The sequence below is a fragment of the Rousettus aegyptiacus genome, unplaced genomic scaffold (assembly GCF_014176215.1).
Source record: "Rousettus aegyptiacus isolate mRouAeg1 unplaced genomic scaffold, mRouAeg1.p scaffold_m13_p_1, whole genome shotgun sequence".
In the NCBI taxonomy this organism is placed as follows: Eukaryota; Metazoa; Chordata; class Mammalia; order Chiroptera; family Pteropodidae; genus Rousettus; species Rousettus aegyptiacus.
In genome coordinates this window covers 60,943,890-60,954,954 of record NW_023416284.1, presented here as the reverse complement: position 1 = coordinate 60,954,954, position 11,065 = coordinate 60,943,890, and the positions used below count along the sequence as shown (strand labels likewise).

Below are 11,065 nucleotides of genomic sequence, written 5' to 3'. Positions count from 1 at the left end.
TTTTCTTGAACCAAGATTCCTTTCTTTGTTGTTATTTTCCTTAAATCTTTTTTTTTTTTTTTTTTTTTTTTTTTTAGTTTGTTTTTCTGGTAGGTTTTAAATCTCTCATGATAATAGAGCCTTGGTGGATGGCCTTGCCTTTCTGGACCTGTTTCAACATGTCTATATCCTATGGTGACTACAACTGATCTCATGCCATATCAGGGCCTACTACAATAATCTTGGCAAAATATGACAAGGGCCTGAACCAAGTCAGTGGCAATATTAATCGAGAGATAGTAACATTAACCTGAGGAATTCAAGACAGCAATCACCATGCATCCACTCAAGGGTAATATTCAAAATACATAACAACCAGTTTATCAAGGACACTGACCAAACTAATGAGTGCCACGAACAATCAGAAGAGACTCCAGACACAGGCAATACTGTAGCTGTGAGCCCTTGTGTACTGGATGAGTCCTGGCTTTAACTTCCGTGATTGTTTTGGGTCATATTTTCAAAAGATCAAACTAACAGAGATTTATGAGCAATAGCATGGAGGTTAGAAGACAAGGGGGGGTGCTTTATTATTAAAGTGCTCTGGTAGAAGTCAGGTAGCTGATAGACTTGTCAATGGTTGTGTTGCTGTGGGCTGAGTCTAAATGAATGAATAACTATGTTTAATGATCACAGCTTAAGAACTTCTAGAGAACACCTACCTTTGAGAACTCACCAGAAAGTTACTGACTATATCACACACAGAGGTGAGACTTCTGTTTTCATAATTGCCCAAAGCCTTTTAGCATGCAGACATTTTACCTATTGATCTGACTTTCCAGTGGACTTAGAGAAGGCAAGACTTTTTACCATTCATGAAATTAGAACATCATTCTTAAGTTGATAATAAGCCTGCTAACTGTTCATTCTTACTTGGCCCAGAAATGCCCTATAACATTTCACAGCGCTAGACCTTTCAAACTGAAAAATTAATTTTGATATGAAAAAAAAAAGATTCACTCCTATTGCATTTGATCTTTGAAACAGTAAAATTCATGATTATTTGAGGCTCAGAAACATTTCCTTTTTTAATTCACTAAACTTGTAAGCTTTATCAGTAGTATGAAGAAAAAATAACTAACCTGATCAATGCCAGAATCTCCTTTAGATTCTCCTAAGTATTAAAACATAACTTTAACGTTTACATTGGTTGGAGTTGTATGTTTTTCATTTCTTCTCTGAGTTAAATATTAGCTATTTTTACCCTACCCTATTCTGTTATCACATACAGACACAAAATTATACGTGTTTGTTGACAGAGAAAGAAAAAAAGTTAATGACAGGAAGTATTTTGTAGGTGTTTTGAGAGCTCAAAGAGGAAACAGGAATGCTGTTTACAATTTTTCTGTATCTTAGCCATGTCCTCCCTGACTAATATTCTTTCTTCTAGATTATTTCATACATTTTAAAATGTTCAGTTCCCCTTTGTTCCTTATAAAGGAGTCGTGGAATGAGGATTCCAACTTAGTTAGACATGTTCTGACAAGAACACTTCCAACAACACAGAAAGCACAAACCTGTTAAGGATTTCACCTTTTAAGAAATGACAGAATAATTACAGGACAGAATGTCCTTCATGAGTAAAAACAACCAAACTAAAGTGCTTTCAAGGCTGGTGTGGCCTACTTCTCTCCTGGCAAGCTGCATAAATCATCAAATGGGAAGGGGCTGCTTCATGGGCACGTGGCACACGTGAGTGAGTTTGTGTGTGTGTCTGTGTGTGAGAACATGTGCAAAAGTGCATGTAGGAATGCACATGGACACCTCATGGGTTAATGCACTCCATTTCGGGTTACTTGAAACTCTGATAATAACCCCCCAATACATTTTACCAACATCTCTCTCCCCCTTAATCTTTAAACCTCAGGCTGCTTTAAGGGGAAAATTTAATCCATATATGTCTACCTCATTTTCATTTAAATCGTCAAAAAAGTTGTTTTAAAAGAGTTCTTTGATGTCCTAGACTCCCTTGAGCCTTTTCTTAGCCTATTTTCTTAAAAACAGGAATTAGCATTTCCCAGGTATAGGGGTGCACCACCTCTCCTCCCTTGCAAACACGACCCCCACCATGTCCACCTCAAGTCTCAACCGAAAAAACAAAACAAAACAAAACAAAACAAAAAATTTGGAGTAACTGAGGGAGTGTTAGTAGAGAAAACAGTTTATCTGAGGATCAAAAGCATTTATAAATATGAACTCTTAATGTAGGGGCCCCACATGGAAGTTAATAATTAACATTTCTGTTCTTTCAGGACCTCACTCTACCCTGAGGATCTGCCCGAAGAAATGCTCCATCTCTCCACACTTGACTGGAGCCTGCATTCTGGAAACTTCAGACACATGGATCTAAATGCAAGCAGGTTTTTCTGCCTTATCATATTTTTGATAGACCTACAGATATGCCCATGTTGAAACCCATATTTTTTGCCTTCCAGGTGGTACTTTACTTCTTTGCTTTGTGCCTAATGTGTATCATTTCATTCTGGTTTTCACATTCAGGACAGAACTTCTTAATCATTTTTAGATACACAGGAGTAGGCATATTCCATCTTACTGTGCACAGTATTATCGAAAGAGTAATCTATGTTTGGCTAAAACTCAAGGGTTCCCACAGTGAAGTCCTAACTTTAATCAATAAAGAAATCTCAGAAAATTGTTTAGAAGAAATGCACAGTTACAGAAAGAAAGCAAATGTTATAGTCCTAGAATTCTTACTTTTTTGAAGACTTTTACAATAAGGGAATTATGTTTCGAATATGATATCTTTCTCTTTCCTTAACCCTGTTGAAGCTTCCCAGTTCAGATTAAATTCAATTAAAATTAGAGGAAACAAATCTGTGATAGTGGTTTCTATGAATCATCCTGAAGAAATCCACAATCATCATACACCAAGTGATAAATCATTTTGGAATCTGGATATAGCATTCTGGTTTTGAAAGCTCGAAATCAATGTTTCTATATTGTTTTTCAAATGCGAGGCTGATTACGTCACCCCATTTAAAGTCTTCATTTAAAGGCTGCTCAGTGCATTCAGAATAAAGGACAAAATTCAGAATAAAGAGTCAACCGAGCTGCACAGGATCTCATTACTGTGAGGCTTCTGCTCCATCTCCGTGTATGCCGTATCACAGCCTCCAAAGTTCCCTCTCTTCTTCATTGGCATATGTTTATATATCTCTGTGCATTTGTGGGTGCTAACAACTATCATAAGAGTGCTCCCCCACTTTTTATGCCTTCTGGGATATTCCCTCATTCTTCAAGACTGCCTTAAAAGATAACCCCTCTGCACATAGCTTCTCTTAACTCCTTCAGGCAAGATTATTTTGATCTATCTGTCTCTTTACCTTTTGGTCTTGCCCATGAAAATGTAAGCTTTTGGGGAGAGACACTGTATAGTAGTGTTATAGGACCAGCACCTGAGATAGTACCTGGCAGAAAAAAAAGTTCTGGGGATAATTTCACACACATCACCCGCTCCCACTCACAGTTGTAAGCCTCCAACCCTGCAGAGAGGAAGACAGTCAGGTGGGCTCTGGGACCTCCAGCCCACTTCAACCAGAGCAGCCTAGCTTTCATCTGTTCACAGTCTAGGTTTCCATAGTAGTACGCATGAGGTATTTATTAGATGTTTACTAAATGGATGGGTGAACATATAGATGGGTGGATGGATGGATAGATGAATGGATGGACAGACACATGGATGATTAAGGTGTAAAATCTCAGAATTCCTGCCAATTAAACAAATCCACAAATATTTACTTACATATAGTGTTTCAGTGTTAGGTCCAATGAGATCTATAATGGAATAAATAATTCAATATCCAGTTGAAGGAGTTTAGGATTAGGTAATGAGTCAGGGCTTAAATACATTAAAAAATAAATATAAATTTCAGACCAAAACAACAATATAAATCACACAGGCAACTTTTGAGGCTGAAGATATAGATGCAATTCCAAACTGAAATAAGGAGGTCTTAAATAATGCCTTAAATAGTATAGTATAGTATTTTTAACTTCAAGTACATTTCCATAGATAACCTGCTCTAATACCACTGCCATGGCTGGAAAGTAGTGTTATGTATGGTTGAAGAAAACATGAGGTAAAATAATAATGATGATAATAATAATAATAGCAGTAATAATAATTTTTTCCATTATTATTATTATTTTAACAATGATAAATTAATAAGTTAAGTGACCAGTCCAAGTTTTTGTAGGTAGAGAGCAGCAGAACCAAGAAAGACTAATTCACATCTGTCTACCAGGAGCAGATCTAGGTTTTGTGAGACCTAAAGCATATACAATTTGGGTGGGGGAGCTTCCTCCAAAAAGTAAGACAGAATTACAAATACAAAATTAGAAAGTAAATATTTATTTAGAATGAGAAAAAAATTCACAACTTAATGTTTTATTAATTGTGTGACATACACTGGTGATGCTTTTTTCCTACATGTTTTTGTCTGTATACTCTGTTCAGACTTCCAACCCTGGGGTTTGTCCTGTATCCATCTGGCAGGACCAAAGCTATGGTAACCAGCCAGCTTGGCATAGTTAAAAACAAAGCCACTAAGACTTGAATAAGAATTGGCCTCCACTTAAGTTGTGTGCAAATTTAGAATGCCCTACAATATTCATTTATGACCTCACCTGCGCCCTCCCTTAAAGGGCAGTCTGGCATGAGCGCATGTTTAAAACTGAAAATAGCATTTTGTTGGACCATCATTGAATGGCCCTTGAGATAATCAGAAAGCCACAGTGCTGGGTTAGGCTGGAAAGGTGTCATCTTTTTCAGATCACCTGGCTCCTGAATCAATAATAAATTCTTAAGGAGAAACTGTTTTGGTTAAATCAGTTTTAACCAAACCGATTAATGGTTAATAACATTTATTACTTTATATCCAGTTCTAAACACATAACATGGCGTGCAGACAGCATATAAACCATATTTGGTGAATAAACAAAGGAATAAATAACAAAGGATGTTTTATATTAAGAAACAGCATTTAGAACAGTTGCGTTGAAGCACCCGCTCCTGTGGTACAGATAGAGAAATTTGAGGAGCATTCCCTAATAAACAGCTGTTGGAAAGAGGCCCCGACCATTATCTAAGGAGTTGGCAAGTTTATACACAGGACAGAGCAAAGGGAGGTAATGGGGTGAGTCAGTAAATGAGCAGGAGTTTCTGGGACTTGGACATAATGCTCTTAGCTATACCATAGGAAAATTCTTCTTTTCATAGCATAGGAAAATGAGTCTTCGCTAAGTTGCTGAATATTTCTATTGATTTCCATTTTAAATTTCTTGTTGAATTTGTAAGAGAAATTGCCCAGGTTTACCTTCTGTGCCCCCATTTTACTTCTGGCCTTCATATCTGTTTGTCAATTGGTTGACAGTTTTCATTAGCCCTGAAGCGTTGGTGATGTTACTAACAGCCTTGTATATATCCTTTACTTCACTACCCAAAATAGAAAAAGGGTTGCCATAAAAAATCAAGGCAAATGAGTTCTCTCTTTCCTCTCTCACTGTTGGTGCTCATTGCAATCATGCACTTTCAAATCTGTGTCAAAAATATATTTGGTTAGTATATGCACACGGACAACACCTCCCACTGAGTTTGGTAATTACTTCCCAGATTACTCCACACGTAACGACCTTGGTTCCAACGCCCCTATTGTTCATTGGGTTTTTGGTGTTGGATCTCTTTTTTTCCAGCCATGTAACTAACTGCAGATCTTCTGAGGCTCAGGATGAGGAATACCACTTTATGCTTGGTGTTTGTCTCTTCCTTCCATAGAGCTCAGTTACTAACCCTGTTGCATACCAAGACATTTTGATCTTGGTTACTCTCTCGTGCCCCTTTTTAATTCTTCTCCAGTACATATTTCCTGTAATGTGATATTTGTGTAGGAGCCTAACCATAAGGTTGATATGCTCTGACCTTTGGTGTTCAAATCATTTGTGAAATCTGCTGCATGGCCTTTTCACTTTCAGTTTTCTGTCATTGCTTCCTTCCATTATTTTGCTTCATTCACATTTGTGTTTGCTTATTGTGCACCCAAATACATCAGATATTTCAATGGCAACACAGATGCAGCACACACATACACACACACATACACACATCATCATCATCTTTTTATTTTCTAAGTTATCATAGGGTATGATCCCTGAACAGCCTTTAGAGTCCTCTTCAGAAGATTATTATAAAAACAGAACAATCAAATAAGATAAAAATTCAATGAACCTCTTGACAAACTAGGCTAGGCTAAATATGAAATAAAGGACATTAATATAATCTTTTCTGTATTTTTTATGCAGTGTTGTATCATTTATCCCCTTAATCTTTGCTTAAACAACTTCTACTGGCCCTTCAGTTTTCAGACTCTAAAGTGTTTCTCAGAGCTTTAAAACACTTTTCAAACTTCATAGTTATTTGGTCCATGTCTATCTCTTTCTGAAACTTTGAACTCCACAAGGAGGACAAGTTGTTTATCCACTTGTTTATTGCTGTATCCCAGTTCTGGAAGATAGGAGGTGTTCAATGCATGTTTGTTGAAAGAATAATGAATGAATCTCACCTTATCTTTTTCTTTAGTTGTTGATCTTCAACATGAATGTTTTCTGTTTTATATTCTTTTATTCTAGCTAGTTTTCTCTTCTCTATTTTTAGAGTTGTAGTGCTTCTTGACTTCCACGTAAACCTTGTCTTGTCTTTTATGTTCTTTTTCTTATTTGTTGGCTTTCAACTTCAGAGGCATCATAATGTGTTTTCCTCCTATCATTGTCTACATCTCTATAAGGAGTTGCTTTCAGTAATGAAGGTAGATGTAGATATCTTGAGCCTGAAAAAGAATTAGGGGTGCCACTTTGAGAACAATAATGCAAAATTATAGAGAAAAATTATGGATAGGCTCTTGGGGTTGGAAAGTTGACCTCTGTCCACTAAACATGTTTCTGTCAGTTTCCCATAGAAATGGTGGCAGATATTGTCTAACCAAGACATCAAGAATAATTCTGAAAGCAAATCAAATTTAATTTTTAAAAATTATTTAACAGAATAAAGAGACAAAAGAGAGTACAGGTTAAGAAGGATGTGATGAAAATTAAGCAGAAGTAAGAATGAGAGATACATTTGAGAGTCAGAAATTTGGGAGTTAGCATCAGTGTGGCTCATGAAAATCAGTGGTAGAATAGTAGTTAATGGCTTTTGATTCACAAGGTTTAAATTTCATTTACTGGTTGTGTGGCCTCAGGCAAATTACTTAATCTCTCTAAGTGTGCTACTTTTATTTGTAAAATACTTACCATATATGGCAATGTTTAAATTTGTTGATGCACGATCAGGTATTTGGAACAGTGCTCACCAAATAGCATTTGTTGTAGTTGTGGTTTGAACCATAAGAAAAGCCTTTGCTCAGGAATTGCAGAAGGAAAGAGAAGAGCAGGAGTGGAAAAAAACACTATTAGTAAACCAACATCTGGTTTCCTCGGGTTTATTCTACCTTCCATGCTATCCAACCACCACCATTAGTCAGGAAGCTATAAAACCAGTACAATTTCTAGCCCTTGAAGGCCATTTCGATGAATGAAGTGAAACACTTGCATTTCAGGAGCTGACTATTGTCCCTGGTCAGTTCAAATGAGTCACAGCAGATCAACTGAAAATGAAACATGGGCAGCACATAGCAAGTCTTTCTCACAACAGCATCACCAAAATGATAAGTGTTCACATTGCTCAGGCCATGATGAGTTTGCTTTGGAAGCCCTTCACTATTGGACACCTGGTTATTGATGCTTTCACTAGAAAGCTCAAGGAAAAAGCCTGGTTTGGTACTGTGGTTCCTCTCAGAAAGAGTGGAGAGCCTGGAGAGGCCTATTTTTCTAAGGCAGTTTGCCTCCAAGCTACAGACTATATCATGATGATAAAATGATAAACACTAATGATTACCACCTCACATTTGAATCTATATTTGTAAAGCAAAATGCATTCTAGGTCACAAATCTAGCATCCTTGTTTATTATTTCTTTGTGCAACATAAAACAAGGGGCTGAAAAAATAATCTTCCTCTAATGTTTAATGTTTAGGTTAGGCTCTTGTGTTTTTGCTTTTACACATGTTCAAAATGTTCAAAAATCCTGCTAAATACTATTTCTTGTTCTCGAAATACAATGTTTTGAACTCTATTATTCCACCTTCATCTGCTCCCCATGAAATCTCATAGCATGGAGTAACTTAAAAGAAATATTGTTCCTATGTGGCTTTCTTGTTCTAATTTAAGACAAAATTCTGAGGTATTGTAAAGTTTAGAAAAGCTACCTCAAAAATCTGAATACTTAGCTGTATTCACCACATAAATTTTGTGACATTTCTTTAAGTGCTAAACCCTGGGTAGACTATCCCATCCATCTTTCTAAACATTGGCTCAACGATTCTGAGGTTATTTTAAATGGCAAGACAAAATCTGATTATATGAAACATTTCTCCCTATTTTTTTCGAACCCTGGAGGTTAGTCTATTCTGGCTCAGCTCTGTAAAATCAGTCTTGAGTTTATCAGAGCAGACGTGGAATGTCTTACAGGTAAAATCTTGTCCCCATAACGACAGCGTGTGCTCAGCCTGGCTCAGAATTCTCTGACCTCTCCATGGGTAGATTTGGCTTGGTGTTGAATTTCTAATGTGGACCTGAGATCTTTTAGGTATCTTTCTTTTTGATCTATAATAAGTCTAAATTTTATTGGACTTCTACAAATTTCTGAGCCTACTCTAGGCCTACCCTAGAACTAAACTAATTTTATAACATGGCAGGTTATGGCAATAGTCCAATAATTACTCACCCCCTTGTTTATTATTACTATCCCTTCAGGAAGAGAGATTTCTTGTAGGTTCCATTTAAAGTTCTCATCGTTTTTACCCCTTCTATCTGTATTACCCTCTATGAATCTTGAACTATGGCATGTCTACAGTATGTATCTGTCTTCAGTATGTATCTGCTTTTATTATATAAAATGGAAAGTTATGCATAGCTGTAGATGTCACTTATCTGATGATCAAAGAGGGAAAGGGATAAAAAGAAGCGAGGCTTGGGCCAGACATGACACAGGATGAAGCTTCGTTATGCCGCTCTTGGTTTTTGAGAGTGGGATTCCTTTTTCAAACAGGATAGAAGAAGCTGTTTTTAAAATGCATGGCCAGCCACCAAGGCAAAGCGCGACGGTTGCCATTTAAATGGAGATTGTGTCTCTGCAACAGCCAGTAAACTTTTTTTGGAAAGAAGTGTTCATCGAGGACTTAGCATCAACTTTGTATGTAAATGTATACTAAAAATAAACCATGCATTATGGATGATAGGTACATGGCACTGTCTCAGGATTTTGCAGACTAGTTGGAAAGCAAGCCCCTTACCTACAAAACATTTCATCCAAACGTCCATTTCCATTTCCAACCAATGTGTTGTGCAGTATTCTGTATTTTTTTTTTTTCCTACCAGAGCCTCCAGACTAGCTGTCGGGGTGACAGACACTCTGCCTTATCACTAGCTCCATGTAGACCAGCATATGGAAAAGTAAAAAAAAGATCTGCAGCCCAAACAATGTGCTTCTGTTGCTTGTTTCTGAGTGTTCTGTTGGGCTGGTGCTCTAGCTGTCCCACTGATAATGTTTTCTGGTCTGAAAAAATGATGAAATCAAACATAAGTTAGAAAAGTATCCAAGAGGAACAAAGAAAAATGTGGAAAATATCTGTGGTCTCAAATGATATGTTTTCATTTGATTTCATTGAAAATGTTTGCAGATCTACAGTATTTGAAATGTATGGCTCTCCCTTGGAAAATTTAACTTTCAATATAGGCAAGCTCCTCAGTAAAAAACTATAGGGGTATCAGTGGGTGACAAGTTAACACAAACTGTTTTTGAGAATGCGCTTGAATGTGTTTAATATTTGACAGTATAGAGGGTCCTTTCGATGTTTTTTGGCACTATAAAGTCTCTCTTTTTTTCTTTTCTTTTTTCTTTTTTTTTTTTTTTGCATATTTGGCCTCTGCCACTGTATTCAATGTGTAGATCAGTTCTTGTATATAGCCTTTGACCCAAACTAGGAACCCCAGTTTTGAGCTGCAAAGATGTCCTCCCTCCTGATGTTTGGCTGTCTATCTTGGGGTTTGAGCTATGTCCTATGTGTTTGGCAAAAGGACCAGCATCCAGGATAGGCTTCATCCTCAAATATTTCTTCAGGAGGCTGCAGAGTTTGACTGCGTTCATAAACATTTTAATTTGGACCTTTAAGATGCCACCTGTTAAGTGCAGCTAGCTTTCTGCTGTCAACAGCATACTTTTTTAAGTATTATTTTGGTAAATGGAGATCCTCTCTCTGGCAAAGAAATTCTGATCCCATCCTTTGCCCTGTTGCCTGAGTACATTGGCACAGGCAAGAGAGGCTCTGAGCACAGATGATCAGCTTTTGAGAAATCCAAGGGGGTCCAAGATGACAGCCTCTGACACAGACAGGCATTGCAGAAGGGTATTAATTATCCATAACTACAAGCATTTCCATGTGCATGCTTTCCACCTGCTGGGCCTAACTATGTGACACTCTGACTTTACCCACTGTGGGAATTTCTAAAAGGCATCATCCTTATGAATGGTCTTTGAGCACTTGCAATGTGAGAACATTACGAGAGGTGCTGGGAACCAAAAAGAGAAAAGGCAAATCTCCCAGCCTGTAGAGACTCACAATCTAGGTAAGAAAGAATTAAACAATAACAACAACAACAACAACAACAACAAAAGCCCAAATACAAAGAGCACTATGTTTAGGGAAATTACATGTGCCACAGGATTTTAAGAAAGTAAGTACTTCAGTCTGTGAATGTGGCTCTAGGTGGATTTGGATATCTTGGACTAGGCCATGAAGTTCTTGAGGATCCAGACTTTGGTCTGATAGAATGGACTCTTGTGGAATTCGATTTCAATAAGCTAAAACAATAAGGTTTTTGCTAAGTAGTGGATTGCCTGCAAGTTGGAGTTGTGT

The 11,065-nt window shown here is 37.3% G+C and overlaps 1 long non-coding RNA gene across 1 annotated transcript in view; it reads left to right on the top strand.

The window, feature by feature from the left end:
* Positions 1–2,300: 2,300 nt before the first annotated feature.
* The window catches only part of LOC118613618, a 32,848-nt gene continuing 24,083 nt past the window's right edge, over positions 2,301–11,065 (top strand). Inside the window, exon 1 of the long non-coding RNA XR_004955552.1 lies at positions 2,301–2,399. This is a non-coding gene — a long non-coding RNA (uncharacterized LOC118613618). The remainder of the gene's footprint in view (positions 2,400–11,065) is intronic.